Genomic DNA, 21,714 nt, shown 5'->3' with positions numbered 1-21,714 from the left:
TTTACTATATACATCAATTCCTTGCGTCTGTATAGTATTTATTTACCGACAAAGCCATTTGCCCCCAATGTCAGCACTGTATCTTCAGTATAGCTTTTGAAGCGAATTGTAGTCTCCTCTGACTCATACGTCACCAACAAAATTACTCGCAAAGATCCAATTCTCAATTACAAGCACAAAATAGTCCTACTTTTTAACATATACCAAGCCCATCTAATTCAACACCTGTTCTCTGACATTGATGTATTTCAGCAGGATGGGACCAGTCATTAGAAGACCTTGCCAGGTCCCCTAATACAATATTATTAGGATGTATTTTTCTTTTAGATCTTCAACTTTTGCCTTCACATCATAATATCAATAGTGACCAGTTTTAAAGCAGATTTTTTTTAAGCAGGTATGTGTAACTTTGAAACTGACACCTCACCATCAAGATGGGAAAACTTTAGTAAACTGGCCAAGAAAATTCCCCTAATTGTATCAGTCAGATTTCTTGCGGCAGCCAGCCTACTGCTTTATTCTCATCCACCCTAGTAAATACCCAATGATATAGCATATCCTAAATGTCACAGTCTGCTCAGGATGCTTTTACAATGCTATAGACTGGGTAGCTGAAAGAACAGACATTGGGAAGTCCAAGATCAGGAGCTGGCATGGTCAGGTTCCGGTGAGAGCTGTCTTCCTGGCTTACAGATGGCTACCTTCTTGCTGTGTCCTTCCATGGCAGAAAGAAAGAACATGCAGCCTCCTTGGTCTCTTACTGGGCATTAATTCCATCATGAAGACTTGACCCTCATGACCTCATCTAAACCTAATCACTTCCCAAAAGTGACCTCATCTAAACCTGATCACTTCCCTACCTCCAGATGCCATCACATAGGGGTTTAGGGCTTCAACATATGAATTTAAGGATGACATAAGTATTCAGTTCATAACAATGCCTGGTCATCTATGATGTAATCTGCCTAAAAGGCTTTAAATCACCAGTCATATCACTGGCTTGTGAACAGAACTAACCATATGTAAATACCATTTTGCTAATCATAATAGCAACAAAAAGCCAGTGTATGACTAGGGAGGGAGAGCAGAAGAAGGGAAAAATTAGGAAAATAAAAAGACGAGAAAATTAAGAGTTCAGGGCTGGATTTTGCATAAGCTCTGCCACTAATTCTGTCATCTTAAATTGCATATTTCCTTGGGCTGCATCTTGTTTACCAGAAAGATGAGTAAGGCAGGATGATCTTTAAAGTATTTCCAGCTCTAATAAATAAGTAAAGATTCTATGATTGTATAAATAATGTATATCCTGATATCATTGAGAAAATACACCATAAACATTGCTGAGAAAAGCTTGACAAAGAAAGAATGTGAACAAAGCAGATTACTGAAATAGTCCTCTGGCTAGCTTATCTCTTTATTTCTAAGGGGAATGAACTTAAGTGAGATCAATGGAACTTTCCTATTTAGGACAGATTAACTCTTTACATTATAAAATATGAATTTATAATCTATGACACAAGTAACACTTGCCATTTGTTGGAATGATACTCTGTGGCTACACCCAAACAACAGATTTTCAATGTAGATGAAACAGACTTCTATTAGAAGAAGATGTCATTTAGGACTTTCATAGCTAGAGAGGAGAAGTTAAGGCCTGGCTTCAAAGCTTCAAAGGACAAGCTGCTCTCTTGTTAGGGACTAATGCAGCTGGTGACTTGAATTTGAAGCCAATGCTCATTTACTGCCCCCCAAATCCTTGATCTTTTAAGAATTATGCTAAATCTACTCTACCTGTGATATGGAACAGCAAAGCTTGGATGACAGCACATCTGTTTAGAACATGTTTTACTGAATATTTTAAGCCCACTGTTGAGAACTACTGCTCAGGATAAAAGGTTCCTTTTAAAACATGACTGCTCACTGACAATGCTCCTGGTCACCCAAGAGCTCTGATGGACATATACAACCAGATTAATATTGTTTTCATGCCTGCTCACCCAACATCCATTCTGCAGCTCATGGGTCCACTTTCAAGTCTTATTATTTCAGAAATGTATTTCATAAGACTATAGCTGCCATAGATTGTGATTCCTCTGATGGATCTGAGCAAAGTCAATTGAAAGCTTTCTGGAAAGGATTTACCCTTCTGGATGTCATTAAGAATATTCATGACTGATGGGAAACCGTCAAGAGGTATTGACCTTAACAGGAGTTTGTAAGAAGTTGATTCCAACCCACATGAATGACTTCAAGGTGTTCAGGACTTCAGTGGAGGAAGTTACTGTAGATGTGGTGGAACTAGCAAGAGAACTAGAATAGAAATGGATCCTGGAGATGTGACTGAATGGCTGCAATCTCATGATAAAACTTTAACAGATAAGGACTTACTTCTTATGGATGATCAAAGGAAGTGGTTCCTTGAGAAGAAATCTATTCCTGGAAAAGATGCTGCAAAAATTGTTAAAATGACAATGAAGGATTTAAAATAGTACCTAATCTTAGATGATAAAGCAGCAGCAGGGGTTGAAAGGATTGACTCTAATTTTGAAAGAAACTCTACTGTGGGTAAAATGCTATCAAAAAGAGTTTTATGCCACAAAGGAAGCATTTGTGAAAGGAAGAGCCAATCTATGTGACAAACTTCGTTGTTATCTTATGTTAAGAAATTGCCACAGTCATCCCCACCTTCAAAAACCACCACCCTGATCAGTAGGCAACCATCAACATCAAGGCAAGATCCTCCACCAACAAAAAGATTATGACTCACTGAAGGCTCAGATGGTAGTTAGCACTTTTTAGCAATAGAGTTTTTTAATTAAGGTGTATTATTGGTTTTTTAGACGTAATGCAATTGCACACTTGATAGACTACAGTATAGTATAAACATAACTTTTATATGCACTGGGAATCCCCAAAATTCATATGACTCTCTTTATTGGGATACTCACTTTGTTGCAGTGGTCTGAAACTAAACCTGCAATCTCTCTCTCTCAAGTGTGCCTGTATTTAATTAATATTTTAACAAAATAATTTAAATCACATTTGAGGTTGGAAGACATAGCTATGTTTGTGAGTTCTGGGCTCTGTTCAGGCTCAGGTCAGTAACTCCAAGACATTGATAAGCATATTTTTGTTTTCCCATGGGAAGAACTACCTAAGAGGGTGCATCTTGGTAAAAAATAAGTTTCTGTTGTATTACAGTGGCTGTTACCTAAGTAGTATCCTGAACAGTTGTGTATGAGGAAGCCTGAATGAGGAGGATGTTACTCACCACCCCTCCCCACCCCCTGCCAATATTAGAAAAATGTACTTTGGGCTGACTTGTCCTCTGTAGTCATGGGTTGTACTGAGTCACACAAGCTCACTTGGTTCTCCTAGAGGTTGATGGGAGAATCCCTTGATATAGAATTTTTCTTAGCCTTGAGCTACTTAGGCAAAATCTGACCTTACCAAAATTTAAGATTCACCAGGAGTATGGGAAGGGAACAGTCATTCTACAATACTACATCCTTACTGAAGGACTGGAAATATTCCGTTGAGTTTATTTATGGAATCAAGCAGCCCCAGTCCCACCTCCTGTCACCAACACTGAATTCGCTATGAAATTTAGAACAGTGAGAGTTACCTCAGATACAAGAACCAAACCAAGGTTTACAAAGGTGGAGGATGCAGTCTCTGGACAGTCTTCTCTCCCTCTTTGGAGTTTGTCAAATCTACAATCCCTACTCCCATTTCCACTTTTCCCTCTGCCTTTATTTAGGGAACTCTTGACAAGCATGTGATCACTTGGAAATTAAGCCATAATGACCACATCTCTAGTCAAGTTAAGTTGGGTTCTTCTCTCATTTGTTTTTCTGTAAACCTTTTGAGCTTTTAAGTTTTCCAACAAGTATAATTCATAAATTCATTTGCTATTGAGTTTTTCAATATAATTTTAATTCTGTAGCTTCATGAACTGGCTTATAACAGTATTCTGAAGATATCAAATCTCACTATTGATCTCTATCTTGGCATACTGTGTTCACCTTGCCTCCTACCTATGTGTTTATTCCTTCTGAGAATTAACTTATTAAGTCAAAGTTCCAGAAGAGGACAATATTTAATCCCACTGTTGTCTGTAACTCAAAACAAACGCAGTTATTGATTTTTATACAGAGAAGCAGCCAACTATATTATTAATATGTAACATTATTAAAATGCATAACATGTCAAATGCTACTTAAATATGCTGACCATTGTTTTATCAAATTATCCCAATATTATCAGTTATGTTCACATGTACCTGTATTTTAATTCAAGCATCTGTTTTGCACGTTTTTAGGAAAGGGTTTGTATAATTGATTTCCTGTTTTGTATTGAATAAGACTAAACAGAGCAGTAGAAAGCTCATAAGAACTGTTCAGACACCTGAGGTAAGAGTTTAAAAATAGAACTATACTTTATAGTGTTTATTAAAAACATTCCCTATAAGGCTTTTAAAGGAAATCATTTGAAGAGCTAAAGCAGTTTAGTTGTTCTGGAAACTAGGTTTTATTAAAGAGAGAGGGAAAAACAAGATGTTACCAAAGAAATGGAATTCAAAGGGAGCTTTGAATTAAAATGTAATTTAATGTCTCAGTTCACAGGAGTCTTAAGACTTCTGCTCAGGTTTTAGTCATGACTGGAAATATGAGAGTGGCTTTCTGAGGACTGTTCGCTTCTCCCCTCAGGGACTCATCACCAGCTCCCCCTCTGCTCATACCCTTCACTTGGAGAGGCTCATGAGACAAGACTCTGTCTTCATACCTTCTTTAAGAGGGTGGGCATCTCAAGAGATGCCCAAAATTAAGATGTAACATTTTACAATTAGAGTAGGGAAAAAAGATAAAGACTCTAGTACCAGACAGAGAAAACAAACTCACCCAGAGATAGATCTAAGTATTGTCCAGAGCAGCTGTGTGTGTGTGTAGAGATATATATACACATACATATGTATATATATACCATAATCCATATATCTATATACATGTATATGGATGAATAGACTCTATATCCACGTATACACATGTGGAGAGAGCACATGCTTTCTTCAGGAAGATTCTGCTCTTTTCTACTTTAATCTTTCTGTACATAAACATTTAAATATATATTATACATTTTAAAGATCATCTGTATATCAATATTGATGTAGATATTGATAAATATATGTATAGATATGTTATCAGTAGAAACAGAAAGATTTTTTTTAATACCTAGGAATAAATTTAACTAGAAGTGAGGAGAACATTCCTGAAGAAAATATTATATATCTACTGAGGTCCATAAAAGAAGATTCACATGAATCACATATCCTGTTCTTAGATAAAAAGCTTAAACTTGTAAAGATGTCAATTCCATTTAGATGAATCTATAAATTTAGTAAGATCTAAATAAAAATATGGGAAAGACTTTTAACCTTGTGTAATTGCAAATTTTTTTCCTTTTGTATATTTTTATTGGTTAATTCTTTCAGAAAAAATTAAATAACAAGGGTAGGTTTTCATCACAGTCTTCTTTTTCACTTTTACTTGAAATCCTTCACCATTAGGAGTTATGCCAGCTTTGGCTGACACAACATACACATACAGTAAGTTTTTAGTTATAGGAAATAAACTCAACATTTCTATATTCTCATTTTACTCAACTTCTTAAAAGCAATCAACACAACTTGTCTCTCCACTTTTTTCCTGTGGCTTCTAATGCCACCATACATACACTCCTGCCGCGCCTTCACTGTTGTCCTTTGTTCTCTGTACCTCCTTAATCTGCCATCCAAAGATTGTAGATGCCTCAGAGTTACTCCTTCTATGAACTCTTGTCTATGTAACCTCATCTGGTCTATCTAAAAAGCCCGAAATTAAAAAGAGCCGGACTGGACGTTCCTCCCAAGCTCCTTCCTCATTTCCAGCTACCTTAATGACATCTCCACTTGCATGTCAAATAGGCATCTCAAAGCTGCCATGTCCAAAATAGAACTCTTTATTCTCTCTGCCCCCAAACCTATTGCTCACCTCACACTCCTTGTCTCAGTAAATACCTACCATCAACCACTCAGCTGCTAAAGTCAAAAGCTGAATTATTCTTAATTCTTCCCTTTCCCTCATCTAGTCCTTTTGGTTGTATGCCCAAAATATCTAAATGTTATCCCATATTATTTTCTAGGAGTTTATAGTTTTGCATTATACATTATGGTCTATGATCCATTTAGTTATTTTTGTGAAAAGTATAAGGTCTGCATTTAGGTTTTTTTTTCTTGCTATAATAACGTCCAGTTATTATAGCACCATTTGTTGGGAGGACTGTCTTTTTTTCCACTGCACTGGGTTTGGTGATGACTCCAAAAGCACAGTGTATGAAAGAAATAATTGATAAGCTAGATTTCTTTAAAATTTAAAATCTTTGCTCTGCAAGAGTCACTGTCAAGAGAATGAGAAGATAAGCTACAGACTGGGAGAAAATATTTGCAAGACACATCTGATAAAGGACTATTATCCAAAATATACAGAGAACTCTTAAAACTCACCAACAAAAAAACCAAATAACCCCATTTAAAAATGGGCCAAAGACCTGAACAGACACCTCACTAAAGAAGATAGAGAGATGACAAATAAGCATATGAAAAGATGCCCTGTGTCATGTCATTAGGGGAATACAAATTAAAGCAACAGTGAGATATGACTACACATCTATTAGAACGGCCAAAATCCAGAACACTGACAACACCAAATGCTGGGGAGGCGTGGGGCAACAGGAACTCTTATTCATTGCTACTGGGAATGCAAAATTCTACAGCCACTTTGGAAGAGTTTGGCATTTCCTTATAAAATTAAACATACTCTTACCTTACAATCTAGCCACTGTGCTCCTTGGCATTTAACCAAATGAATTGAAAACTTATGTCCACACAAAGCTCTGCACATAGATGTTTATAGCAGCTTTATTCATAATTGCCAAAACTTGGAGGCAACCAAGATGTCCTTCAGTCGGTGAATGGATAAATAAATTGTAGTATATGCAGACAATGAAATATTATTCACCACCAGAAAGAGATGATTAAGTCATGAAAACACATGAAAGAAACTTAATATATTACTAAATGAAAGAAGCCAATCTGAAAAGGCTACATACTATATGATCTCAATCATGTGACATTTCAGAAAAGGTGAAACTATGGAGAGAATAAAAATTCAGGCATTAGGGGAGAGGGAGGGATGAATAGGCAGAGCACAGAGGAATTTTAGGGCAGTAAAACCACTTGCATTTGTCAAAACACATGGAATGTGCAACACGAAGAGCAAATCCCAATGTAAACTATGGACTTGGGTGACCATGATGTGTCAGTGTTGGTTCAGCAATTGTAACAAACGTACCGCTCTGCTGGGAATGTTGACAGTGAGGGAGGCTATGTGTGGAGTCGGGGAGGGCAGGGGAGTAAATGGAAAATCTGTACCTTCCACTCAGTTTTGCTCTGAACATAAAACTACCGTAAAAAACAAAATCTATTGTTTTAATGAGGGTTTAGTAAAATTACAAAATAAATACAGAAAATAAACATAAGAATCTGTATTTTAAAAACTGACTCTTAAGTAGTAACATATAAAAACAACGTATGTAACATATGTAGAAACACAACGTTAAATATATGAAGAGACATACTTAGATTTTTGGTAGGAAGACATCACTGTAGAAATATAAATTTTTCCCAGTTTGACCTCTAAGTTCTAAGTAATCTCATTCAAAAAGGAATTTGACAAAATTATTTTAAAGCTAATCTGGAAGAATAAACATGTGGAAAAAAATCAGGAAATTTCTTAAAGAGGAATGTAATGAGGAGTGCTCTAATTTACCAGATTATAAGATGTGTCTAAAAAAATTGGAAAAAAAAAACAGGTCAATGGGAGGAAAACAGAGTTCAAAATATACAAAAGGACTTTGTTGTGTGATGAAAAAGCATTTCAAATTCTTCAATAAAAGAAGAACCAGAGTATTGAGTCAATTGACTAGTCATTTAAAAATAAACACACACAAATGTAAGTAAAACTGGGGAAATCTGATTACGATTAAATTGTGTCAGTGTCAATATCCCAGTTATGATATTATACTGCAGATTTTCAAAATGTTACCACTGAGGGAAACTGGGTAAAATGTTCAAGAAATCTCTATTATTTATTACAACTGTATGTGAATCTATAATTATGTCAATAAAAATTTCAATGAGAGGGAGAGAGGGTCCCAAGATGATCTAACTCATTACATCAAAACAGTTTCAGATGGCTATTGTATTTAAGTTTATTAAAAAGAAAGAAAAGAGAGGGGGAGAGAGGGATCTGATTAACTTTTAATTTCCAAATCAATCATTCTGTTGTTAATATACACAATTTTTCCAATGTAAAGAAATGACATTTTAAAGGAGTCTTCTATTTTGCCCAATTTGTTGTCACCTATTGATCTATAGCTTGTATTGTATTTAAACAATTCTTGTCCTTTGCACTAAATCTAAATTCCTTTCCATCACATAGTCAATACTCTCCAATCCCATCAAATGCACACAAAAAAATTTATTGAAATGGTCTTATATTTCGTGAAATAAGCAAACCAAAGAAGAACGAAACGTTGACTAAGAGAGTAATTAAGCTATACAAACCAGCATTCCTGCCAAACTCTATGCCAAACTCTAAAATCTTTTGCACATGTCTTCTGATCATGGGCATCCAACTGAAGACGGTTAGCTGTGAAACAGTGGAGGTTTGTTTGGGGATTCCCTGAAGCCCCCCCCCCCCTTTTCTTATTCCTTTCCTTACTCCCCGCCTTACAGCCCTTCATGTTTGCTCCATCCCACCCCCCGGGGAAATGGGCAGCATGCACTCATACCTGTCTGCTACGCATGAGTGAAAATGAGCCAAGGCTCGTTGCATTTGTCATTTAAACTTTAACAACAACAACAACAAAAAAACAATGAGAAGAGAAGGGCTTGTTTCCTATTAAGAGTTTGGGGCAGCTTAGGGAAAGCCTCCGTAGTCACACTGGGTTATTTCCTTGGGGTAAAACATATGCGTTCTTTAAGGACACACACATATCCAAGCACAGATGGTAAACACCTCACAGTGATCGCTGATGGCGGTGGAAGAAGTAGGTAAAGAAAAATGGGATTGGTTATTGTACTAATTTCCTACTGCTGCTGTCACAAATTACCACAAATTTAGTAGCTTAAAACAACACAAGTTTATTTTCTTCTGGTTCTGGAGGTCAGAAAGCCAAGATGGGTCTCAGTTGGCTGAAATCCAGGTGTCAGCCAGGCGGCATTCTCTCCGGAGGTTCTAGAAAACTCTGTTTCTTGTCTTTTCCTGCTTCTAGAGACTGACAGCATTCCTTGGCTCACGTTTACCTCTCCAAAGCTCATTACTGCTTCTGTCATCACATCTCCTTCTCTGCTTCTCACTCTCTCCCCTCCTCCTTTCATGCATAAAGGCCCTCGAGACTACACTTGGGTCTCCCTAGAAAATCCAGGATAATGTCCTCATCTCAAAGCCCTCAATGTAATCACATCTGCAAAACCCCTTTTGCCATGTCAGGTGGCATATTCTCTGGTCCCAAGGGTTAGGGCATAGACAACTTTTGGAGGGAAGGTGTGATTAATTTGCCTACCACAGTGATAAAAGGGAAAAGAACAAAATAGAGCAAGAGAAAAAGAAGTTAACAACTAGAATTAATAATGTGTCTGTTAGCTCCATGCTTCTGAGGTTAGAAATTTCTTCCTTCACCAGAGTACAAACCAGAGATTCTCGGCCTTACCTACATGTTACAATCATCTAAGAAGCTTTAAAACTTCCCAATATCCCAGCCAACACACCAGACCAATTAAATCGCAACCTCTGAATGTGGGGAACATCAGAACTTTTTCATGTCCCCCAGGTGAATTCTGTATGCAGCCACGTTTGGCAACCCCTGGTGTAGGTACTTAGTGATTAGTGAAGGCCTCTTCCTATGGGTTTGTGAGTAAAGAAGTGTTCCTAATAGGTCAAGGGACCTGGAGCTCTCCCAGCTGGCTGCACCCTACTTCCAGGCACGTTTTCCTCCATTCTCAGGTAAAAAGCACCCCATGTTTACTGTCTCCAAGTTCTTCTGTCTCCTCATTCAGACACCGGGACTGAGAACACCATCTGAGCTCTCCCGTGCTCACGATGGAAGCTGTGCCTAAATCTCTTCCACCCCATCCTAGTCTCCCCACAAAGTGTGGTGACAGTGCTTTTGCGTTCTGGAAAGGTCATTCCCACTTCCTCAGCCCAGACTCTCTTTAAGCCCTCAGGGTCCAGGATACCCAGGGCAAAGCACCACAAGAAACACTCAGATGGGTGGAAGTGAGGACATGGAATGAAACTCAGGTGCATAAAAAGCATAAGAATTGAGAGGTTAGTTCCAGACAGAGTGTGTGTGTGTGTGTTTGTGTTTTAAGCTGCATGTGTAAAAAGTATTAGTGGTTTTCATTTTGAATAACTAATGGAAAGAAAAGCTGTAACATTGTCTTGATTCCATGAAAAGTAATACCAAGTGGCTTTCATCAATTACTTGTTATATGCATAACGATTATGCAGCACGAATATTTCATATATTACATACATCACTTTGTGCTACATAAATATTTATGCATATATCCAATTAATTTATAAATTTTATTTGACAGTGATGTTTACATCCCCTCTATTACTCTTATTACAGGTCCTGTCAGAAATTCTGGTATATGAGGTTCAGTTTTGAAGTCCATTGTTTGATCTACAACATGTCCAGCTAGTACAGTGTACTGTGCTTAACTATAGGTAGTGTATATAAAATCCATTCTTCCAGCAGGAGGCTCTCTCACCATTAGAAGTACAGATGGGAAAAGTTCTTAAAAATGTTCCACTCAGTTGTTCTTTCGTTCACTCATTCACCAAAATATCATTGAGTTCCTACCAACTACCAAATTCTGCTACTTTCCAGGAATCCAGTAGGGAGACCTTTGTTCTCAGGGAACTTAGAATCTGATTTCTAATTTTTAGCTACCTCTACTAGAAATAATCAGTTTCTGAAGTAAAGGCTGTTATTACTAGGACATTCACTTGGGGAGGAGGTGATGCTGGTTGCTGAGAAGGTAAGCACTTTGAAAAGACTTGGAGTCCACATTAAATTTGAGTTTGTTCTTCTCTGTGCTCTAAGAGATGTATTCCCTCTTGCTGCTAGAAGAGAAATTGCTTCTGTTCCTTCGATAGCCTCTCCTGAGATCCAGCCAATGCTGGATTCTGAGAGGAAATGACTAATCAGAGGTAGAAGTTTCCTCTGCCAACAATTTCAAATTTCTTGTCTTAGAATCTATTATTCTAAGAATGATGAGAGAATTGGAAGCAACACCCAAGATGCAGAGACCATGAGCATCACCTAGTACAATGGGAGTCAAACGGTTTCGTACAAGGACCAAGTCAAGAAAAATCAAGATTTTTCAGACTGCATTTTTGTCTTCCTTCCAAATGAAAATGACATCATTGCTTCTAAGAACTTGGATTAACCACTTTAAATGAATTTTTTTAAATGTGAATGAATAGACTGGTACCCTTATGAACCAGTAAAACATTAACGTCAGAACCAGGTGGTAAAACCTGTTTCAAGGGGTAATGGGAATACCTGTTTCGAGAGGTAAAAGGCTGTGGCAGCTTCTAATCTTTCTTCTTAAGATTTCAGTCTGGGTGCAGCTTCAGGGCCACGGCATGTACATGTATCTGGTGTCCAACCATCTCATTTTGCAGATTAGGGACTTGGAGCCCAACAAGGATTCAGGACTTGTCCATGTCATGCAGTGAGGTCTCAGGGCATCTTTTTTCAGGATTCGTACTTAAAGATTGTGAAATCATAGCATCTGCAAGTTAAAATGAATCTTAGGAAGTTCAGCCAATCCAATCTTCTGCCCAAAGTGAAAGCCAGGTCAGTAGCCCCTGTGAAGAGGCGTCATCTAAGCCTTCCCCCCCTCCAAGGGGCCACTCCATCCTGAGAATCCCCACTGTATAAAAGTCACACACTGGGCGCAAAGATAACTTCTCATTACTTCTAGTTTCACTCTCTGCATCTGTTATTTAAGAACAATGATCATAGCTTCAGTTCTCTTTTCCAAGCTAAACATCCTCAATTTTTCAGCCATTTTCCATATGCTGTAGTTTCTCCTGACGTCCTCAAGTCCTACCCAGATCCTAAAATGTGATGCCTAATGTGAAGTTATTTCAGATGAATCTGAGGAGCAGAGAGTGGGATGTAAAGATACAAAATATGACCACTTCCCAGTAAACGTATCTACAGATGAGAGAATAAAGAGTTGTCACTCTGAACAAATAAAAGAAAAACTGCCTTTCATGTCATTTCAATCTATGGAAGGTTTTTTCAGTTTAGCCAGTTCTCCAATCTAAAGAATGAGTTTATTTGGGGGGAAAAAATCAAGACATTTCACCCATATGATAGCAATACAAATCAACCCAGAAATTCTGAACACCACTCCTTCCACCCCAAAAATCCCAGGGCATGGGCTCAGAGTTAACCAGGTCCAAATGGATCGATGAATGCCTTGAGGTTCAGTGCTCTCTTGGGGATATTACGTCATTCCAAAGCACATATTCTCCAGCATCTAGAAGTATAACTATAAGGGGTCTTTGGATTCATATAATAAGCATATTAAAAAAAACACCAAGGAGTGGACAATGCAAATTGCTTCTGTTCATAAATAATATATGGATGTGTTTATGCAAATCAATGAGCAAAAACAATTACATTGCAGTAATTTCTAAATAATGTCCAGTTCCTAAAACTAGTTTTAGCTAATTAACTATGGTAAAAAGTAGTCTTTTGTCCTCAGTCTTGCTGAAACTCTCTATGATACTTTGAGCAAGTTGGCAGTGACTCAAAATAGTCCCAGATTGAGAGCAGAGAGTCAATATTGCTCAAATTTCACACTAGCCCCCAAGAACGTGTATGTTTTGTCCTCTGCATCTAACTTACATGTTTTGTCCTCGGCATGTTTTCAGCCAGATACCAGCCACGTGTTCACTTTATTGTCAGTGTGTCTGGGGAGAGTTTCAGAGTCTTATAGTGACCATATTCACTGGGTCAAAATAAGTTGATTTATGGGAGCAATGGGATAAAATATTTGAATTTGTATCCCCAGAAAATTTAGAGGTTACATTACTAATGCCTGTTCCCATTTGGACTTGAACCATGTCCAATTTGCTGGGATTATGTCTTAATGTATAAGCTACCAAAATATGGTACACACACTCAATCTAGTTTCCTTGGGAGCATTTTAGCCCCCAGACGCGGAACATTAAGATAATAGCTAATAATCTACCTAGTGTGATTTGCTGGGTACCATACATACACTATTTCATTTTGCCTTCATAAAAAAAAAACCTTTTCATATAGGTTCTTATTCATTCACACTCTGTAGGTGAGGAAACTTGAGTTTTAGAAGAGTGAATTCACTTGTCCAGGGTTGATTAGCTAAGAGGTAATAGAACTGAGAACTGGATCCCAGGTCTACCTCCAGAGTGTATGCAGAGTACCCTGCTTCACAGAGGATGCTTCTCATTAAGGGAGAGAGGATGTGGCTCCAGCTCTGTATCTTCCACCTGGAACGAGTAAAATGTACCTGGGCTGGGAAGGACTCCTGTCCACTTTTGACAGTTTTCCTGTACAGCTAACCAAATAGCTATACCCACTTACAAAACACTCATTTTTGAAAATCCTAACATCACCTTAAGCTCAATGTTGAGATCAAATCTATTAGCTTTTCTGCACAGAGTCAGCTTTGTGTAATAAAAATTATACGGAGTTTGAAGTCAGAAAACTGTACTCTAATTCCACCTTCACCATCTACTACTGTAGGTAAGTTATCTCTTGGAATCTCTTCCCTCAACCCTAAAACGAAAATAAAAATGTTATCAACTTCCTAGAGTTGTTACAAGTATTAAATAAGAATAATACATGTGAAAAATATTTCTCAAAATCCTATGCATACCATATGATATCACTCATATGTGGAATCTTAAAAAAAAAAAAAAGGCACAAATGAACTTATTTACAAAACAGAAACAGACTCACAGACGTAGAAAACAAACTTATGGTCACCAGGAGGAAAAGAAAGTGGGAAGGGGTAAATTGGGAGTTCAAGATTTGCAGATACTAACAGTATATATAAAATAGACTTTATACTGTATAGCACAGGGAACTATATTCAATATCTTGTAGTAACCTATAATGAAATAGAACATGAACATAAAAAAATTAGATTTGTTAATGAAGAAAACATATTCAGTTCTTTAACTGCTGTAAATTAAGTGCTGTAAAAATGGCTTTAAAAACTTTTTAATCATTTCACCACATATATGTACACCTTTAAAAAAAATCCTATGCAAATCTTATAATTATTACTATCCTTTGTGTTTATATGAGAGCCTACTTTATTCATAAGATATAACCACCTGGAATATTTTCATATTTCTACCTTTATTATAGTTAAACAATAACAAAATGTCAACACAATGAAGTAATTTCCAAATGTTAATTTTCAGAGTTTGCCAAACGTACAGTAAAAATACTCAAACTTTAATGTTCCTACCATTTTATTTTACTTATTCTAACAAGTACAGAGGACAATGAATTTAGCTAAGAATGATTTCAGAGTAACTTCTCTAACAGAAAGCATTCAACTTTTGTAACATATGAGGGCAAATAATAAGCACAGAAATATGTAATTGCTTTTTAAGAAATATCTGTTTTCAGTTGTGGTTTTAGAGTAATGTGGAAGACTAAATTATATTATTTTAAAAGGCTGTTAGGTAAAACTCTTAGTATCAGTAATAGATTAGGAAATGGAAGTGTCATCATAGAAAAAGGAAAATAAAATTTTAAAAGCATTGGACCTTAAACTCTACGATTATTCCACAATCCATGAGAAGACCACAACAGTCTATTATTGAAGTAAGACATCAGTCTCATTTTATAATATTTCCTCTGACTTTACACTATTCCTGAACTATGTTCTCAGAATTTCCTTACCCAAGGTCCTCTTTTGTTTGTGGCGGGCCCTCCTGCCAGTCTCTGCCCCATTCTAGCTGCATTAGCTATTTGCTTCGTGCACTTAGTTACCTGCAGGCCAAATGTTCCCTTCGTGGAAATGATGAAAGGACAGGTAGACAGGATATCAGCAATCTTCATCCTCAAAAGAAAAATCTGGCTTTGAAAATAACCTTAGAATGCTCTCACTCCAAAAGCAGAGCTGCCAGGTGGTGCTCAGAACAATCATTTGTGTGAGAGTTCATGCATTTAGAGATGATGTAATGAAGAAACAAAAGCACCATCTCTAGAACAACTTCCATTCCCAGCTCTTCCACTTATTAGCTGTGTCGACTAGAAAAAAATGCACAACCTCAAAGTTGAGAATGATGTTTTATTCGGCAGAAAAAACTAAGGAATTAAGCCCAGAAGACAGTCTCTCAGATAGCTCTGAGGGACTGCCAGGATACATAAGAGTTTTGCAACAAAAAATCAGGTACCTGGAACATCAAAAGATTAATGTTAAAGAAAACCAGACATCTCAAGGTAATGAATTTAGCATGCTTTTGCATGTATGGGAAGATACAAGAGTCTGGGCTAGTTAAAATCATTCCTTTGATATGCTTAGCTATCTAGGGCCAGGGTCCTGTTTTTCTCCATCCTGAATCCCCTTAGGGTGCATAGTTGTCAGTGGCTGCTGGCTTGATGGCCACAACACTCTTTGTTTACTGATATGACAGGCAACATTTTTTGATCTACAGCATGACCTTGGGCAACCTAACCTCTCTGTGCCTCAGTTTCCTCGCCTATAAAATGTGGGAACTAACTGCACCTATCTCATAGAGTTGTTGCAAGGAGTAATTGAGTTAATATGTGTGAAATACTGGAACAGTGCCTGGTGCATGGTCTCTGTTCCATGTGTTCCTGTTAGTATTACTCTCATTTTTTGTTATTATTCATTCATGAAATATTTACTAGTCTCTGCTCTTACTCTAGTCATCATAATACGACACTGAGCAAAGCAAACAACAAACAGTCCTCATGGAACCTACACAGAGACAAACACAAATCAAATAATCTCACAAATATACAATAGTAAACATGATATAAATGCTTGAGGGATGCCTGTCCCCTTTAAAATCATGAGCCTATCTACCAGATTTCTTAATACTGCAGTTCCTCTGTTTTTTCCAGGTGGCAGGAAGGAGTCTGCTTGGCTACTGACTGGTGAACTAGTAATGACTTGCTTATCTGATCCCTTTGTGCCCTATTTCTAAGGAAAGGCCTGGTTCCCACTGGTTTCCATTCTTCCCCATCTAGTTTCGGAACAGCTCTATTAAACAGTGCAACCCATACCTCATGCTTCCTGCATCACGGAGCTGCCCCTTTGAATGTCAGCCTAGGTCCTGATTCTACTCAAATCAGCAGTCTTCCTGGGCTCTGCCACTCGGGTGGCGGTGGCGCCTCATTGTCTGTCATATTGCTCCGGGTTGCCCATATTCCCATACCTTCTACAGCGCACACTTTGGGATACCTGGATCTGGCTTCACATGCTGCCTCTACCATTTGTTACTGTATGAGTTTTACCAAGCTTCTCAACCTTTCTCATTCAATCTTTGTAGTTGCATCTGTGAAATGAGAATAAAAAATATCTACATTATAGACAAAAGCACCTTAAATAAGATAAAACCACATGAAACAGCTTTTAGTGTCTAACATTCAGTAAATAAATTCATTCACACAATAAGTATTTATCCCCAGGTACTAAGGCTATTTAACCAACAAGTACTTATCGTCAAGCTCTGAAGTTACAAGGGTAAAAAAAAGATGTAAATTGGTTTCTTTGTTTGGGAAGATTATATTCTATTGGGAGAGGCAACTAAAAAGTTAAATAATGTAAATTATAATACATACAATATAGGAAACAAAAAAAATTGTTGCGATAGAAAAACAAAGGCAACTTACTATAGGTAGAGCAGTCAAGAAGGGTGGTGGGGAGAGGCAGCCAGAGGAATGAGCATGTGCAAACATCCTGAGGTGGGAAAGATTAGCATGTTTGAGGGTCTGAAAGATCACAGTGGCTAGAGCCTGGTGAGCCAGGAGTGGAGTGGCACAAGATGAGATTGAAGAGGTGGACTTTCTAGGCCTCCACAATAAATGGTTTGGATCTTTCTTATAATTTAATTTCTGTCCCTCCTAGGACCACTGCTAGCCCCCTGTTTTATTTTTTAAATAACAGATAGATATTGCCACACAGAAGTCTAGTTGCTCGATCTCCATTTTAGGAATTGGTCTTGTTACTTTTAATCCAGCTCTTTAGGGAATGAAGAGGGGAAGGGGAGAGACAGTATGATATACATAATATTCTTCCATTTTCTTCCTTCTCTTCAAATGTTGGCATGCCCTAGGGGCTCAGTCCTGCATCCATGCTTTCCATCATAATCTCCTTCAGCCCCAAGGCTTTATGTAGCATTTTGGGCCAGTGACCCCAGTTTACATCTCCAGACTTGAGAGCGCTCCAGATGGACATCTAACAGATGGCCTCTTCACGTCACTACCTGGGTGTTCAATAGGCATCTCAAATTTAATGTGACCAGAAGAGAGCCATTCATTTTTGCCCTAAAATCTGCTCTTCCTCCATTTTCCCTATCTTTACCACCATCCAACATTTTATTCAAATCAAAATTGCAGATAAAATCCTGACTCCTCCCTTCCTCATGCCATCCCCCATCCAATCCATCCATAGTACATCTAAAATAGATCTTTTATCTATTTCTCTATCTCACAGCCATCCCTCTCCCTGAGTCAATCCATCATCATTTGAACTACCTGGGCTACTGCAGTCCTCTGTCTCCTAAATGATCTACCTATTTCCACCATTAATCAATTGTTCGTAGATTGTTATCCCCAACAATCAATTCTCCACACACCAGCCAAAGTGAGCTGTTGAGAACACGAACATAAATCACATCATGTTACTTTCCTACTTAAAACCTCCAGTGCTTCCCACTGCACTTAGAATACAATCCAAACCCCTGACCCTGGACTATGAGATCTTATACGACCTGGCCCCTTAGCTCCCCTCTCCTACCTTACCTCTTAGTCCTACATCTCCTCTCCTCCTGTGTCATGAAGTTCCCGCAATACTATCTTCAAACACACCACAATGGCTTCCACCTGAAGGGCTGCACACGTCTTGTTCCCTCTACCTCGGGCCCTGCTCCTGATCTTTGCAGGTCTGGCATTCTCTTGTCCTTCAGGCCATGCCTAAATTCTTCTCTCCCAGAGAAGCCTTCTCCAGCCTCTCATTTTGCAGAAGTCCCTCATTCCCACGCCACTCAGCAGGACTTCCTATGATGGAAATGTTGCAAATGTTCTATAATCAGTGCTGATCAATACAGTAGACACAAGGTAAGCAGATCTCTACTTGATCATCGTTGATAATACCATGGGCCCAGACTGCTCAGATTCAAAGTCCAACTCTGCATTTCTGTCTGTTAACCCCTCTGTGCCTCAGTTTGCTCATAGGATGTTTATCAGGATTTAATGAGTTAATAAATGTGGTGAATTTAGAACAGTACCTGGCAGAGAATAAGCGCTCAAGAAGCGTTAGCTCTTATTGTTATTATTACTGCTACTACTACTGAATTTTGTGCTGAAGACAGATTTTCTGCTTTTATTTGCTGTTAATTAGGTTCTCATAAGTTATAATCACGTCACTCAAGGTTCTTAGTTGCAGGCAACAAAAACCAACTCCAGCTGACTTAAGCAGGAAATGGGATTTATTTAAGACATGGGGAGTGACTCCCAGAATCACTGGAAGAACTAAAGAACTGACATGGGGCTGTGCTGTTGATAACAACAGCTAAATCACAAGGGAGACCCGCCCGGTGAGACCTCCTCTTCCCTCTTTCCCCGCTACTACCACTGTCACCTCTGAAGCTCAGGTGTTCGGACTTGCACCACTGACACCCCAAGTCCTAGATGCTGCGTACAGCCAACTGCCCTGAGGAACTCAGTTTTCCTTCAGCTGTCACCACCACGGAATTCAAGCCTCCCAGCCCCCACCTCACTGGCTCTGGGTTCTCAGCTGGCATCGTCTGACTGATGGAGGCGTGATCTCAGAGAGATGCCAGAATAGCAAGGATTTGGCATTTTCTTCTTCTATGGTTGTGGATAAGCCTGCTTCCTTCCAAGATTCATTAGTTGGGGAATTTCTAAAACATAGCATGAGCATTCCAATGCTGGACTGCCAAAACAATTTTTAAAGGCAAGCGTCTGCTAAAGTGGTCATTAATAATTTCTCCATGATGAGCGTAGTTTTTTAATTCATGTATTAAAAATTCAGGAAGTTCTCCCAAGGATTTACACCCTCATTATATCCCTTTCAAGGTCATAATGGTAGTCTTGGAACTAAAATAAAAGATTGGTCAAAATACTAATTGCTTGACTGATTTATTTGCGTTATTATTTTTTCACTGATGGATTATCCTTCGTGAGAAACTCATTAGTTGCTTATTATAATTCCCCATCGATCCTTGTGCTCTTTCTACACTCAGAAGCTGTGATATTACAAGCCTCTTACCCCTTAAAAATTAAGTGGTTTCTATTTATGACCTCCTTGGAAGAAGTTCAAAATCTTATTGCTTGTGGTATTTTAATTTTATTTTTCTAGGAGACAGTCATGAGAGTTTCTCTCATTAGAAACTTCAGAATAGGTGGCTCTGGGCCCATGTGATTCGGCGCCAGAGAACTTGAAATGAAGTAGATGCTCCCCTGCACATTAAAGAAGGAGCCCCTGACACCAAGGTCAAGGCCATTTTATATGCCTACCAACAGCTTACATGGATCTAAAAGGAGGAGACGGGATATTTCTGCTCCAGGTAATATTCTACTGCCATTATCTCAAGAATCTAGAATTTTTCTCTGGTCTTTTACCTTGAGATCTTTTATTTCCTCTTTTATTTTCCCCTTTTATTTTTCCCTGATGCTATCCATCTGTAGAGGGTTGTCCAAAAAACACACATTAGGCAAGTTGGTTGGATTGCTTTAAAAAGTACTTTACAAGAGTGTAAGAAAAAAAATGGTGAGATACAACTCACATGTAGGTGGGTCAACTTGGAGTTAAAGTCTTGGTTACTTAATTCAGCTTGACTCATCTTAAATAATGGTTCAACCACAGAGACTTTGCCTCTTGGGGGACATTTGATAACATCTGGAAATTTTTTTTTGTGTCACAGCTGGGGATGGGGCAGGGCAACGCTATTGACAGCTAGCAGGTAGAGGTCAGGGGTGTTGCCAAACACCCTGCAATGCACAGGACTGCTCCCTCAGATAAAAAAAATCCTCCCACCCAAGATGTTAATAATGCCTAGGCTGAGAAATCCTATGTGAACAGAGGGACTTTCACAGACAATTCCGCTTTTCCTTCCTCACTCCATAGCCCTTTTCCTTCCTGGTCTAGAGACTCTTTCTGGCTCTCAGGTCTTTAAAGAAGTGAGATTCTTTCAAAGTGGTCACCCCAGAGCTCAGCCTTAAGCTTGAACTTGGAAGATAAATTCACACCCTGATCTTCCATTCTGAAAATTCTTTGAACAAATTGACCTTGGTAAATCCTCCTTGGTTTGAAGCCTTTTCTGAAACACTCAGTTCTGTGTATTTGAACCTGAGATTTAAAAGACTCAACTCCTGTTCTCCCCACAAGGCGCACATCTGACCCCAATTTCTCTGAACGGTGTAGCCCTAAAGTTCCGATGGCATCCTACCTACAGCCGCGTGGCCTTGGAAAGTCACAAGAGCTCTCCCCACAGCATTTCCACATCAGTAAAATAAAATAATACAACTAATATTATAAGGTAGTTCGACGATCAGATGAAATAGTATAGAAGCATTTAATAATCTATAAACAGTAGAATGTTTATTTTTGCCATTGTTATTATTTTTCTCCCCAACTCTTTTCCATACCCTGCTCCCCTGTGGTTAATATGTGTAGGCCTCCCTGATAAGGATGTCATGCAGTTTTTTGTTGTTGTTGTCGCCTTTAGCAACAAAATCAGCATATCTATAACACACATTTTTGTTACTCTTGCTCCTACCCTTGTAGGCAGTGAATCTATGTAGTCACATGCTTTGAAGAGTTGAGAAGGGAAGACGTGGCAAGGGGACCCTCCACAAATCTAGCAGAAAAAAAATTATAGATGGTTCAGGATTTTTACTATATGATACCTGGAGATAGGAAATAAAATGAATTATCATAAAATACTATATTTTCTCTTAGGAACAATCTTAAGATTTGTGGTTGAAAAAAAATGGCATCAAATAAATCTAAGAAAGAACAAAGACTAAACAAAAATCTATAATCTTTGAAACAGAAATTTACTTCAAGCCATAGAAAATAAACATAAAGAAGTCATACAGATTGACACATAACATTTATGTTAGTCTTAATATTTATAAAACTTTTTTATTGATGGACTTGGATAGTTTATGTTATGAAAACACAGCTCATGGAAGTCTGAATTACTATCTTCTTTTTCCTTTAGTAAGTTTCTCTAAACCTAGCCGAAACAATCCATCTACCTTGGAGGGCCTTGCAATGTTGAGACCGTTATTCATAGTCAAGGCAGTATC

The sequence above is a fragment of the Camelus ferus genome, chromosome 7 (genome assembly GCF_009834535.1).
Source record: "Camelus ferus isolate YT-003-E chromosome 7, BCGSAC_Cfer_1.0, whole genome shotgun sequence".
NCBI classification, from domain to species: Eukaryota; Metazoa; Chordata; class Mammalia; order Artiodactyla; family Camelidae; genus Camelus; species Camelus ferus.
Note: the sequence above shows the minus strand (reverse complement) of the source record.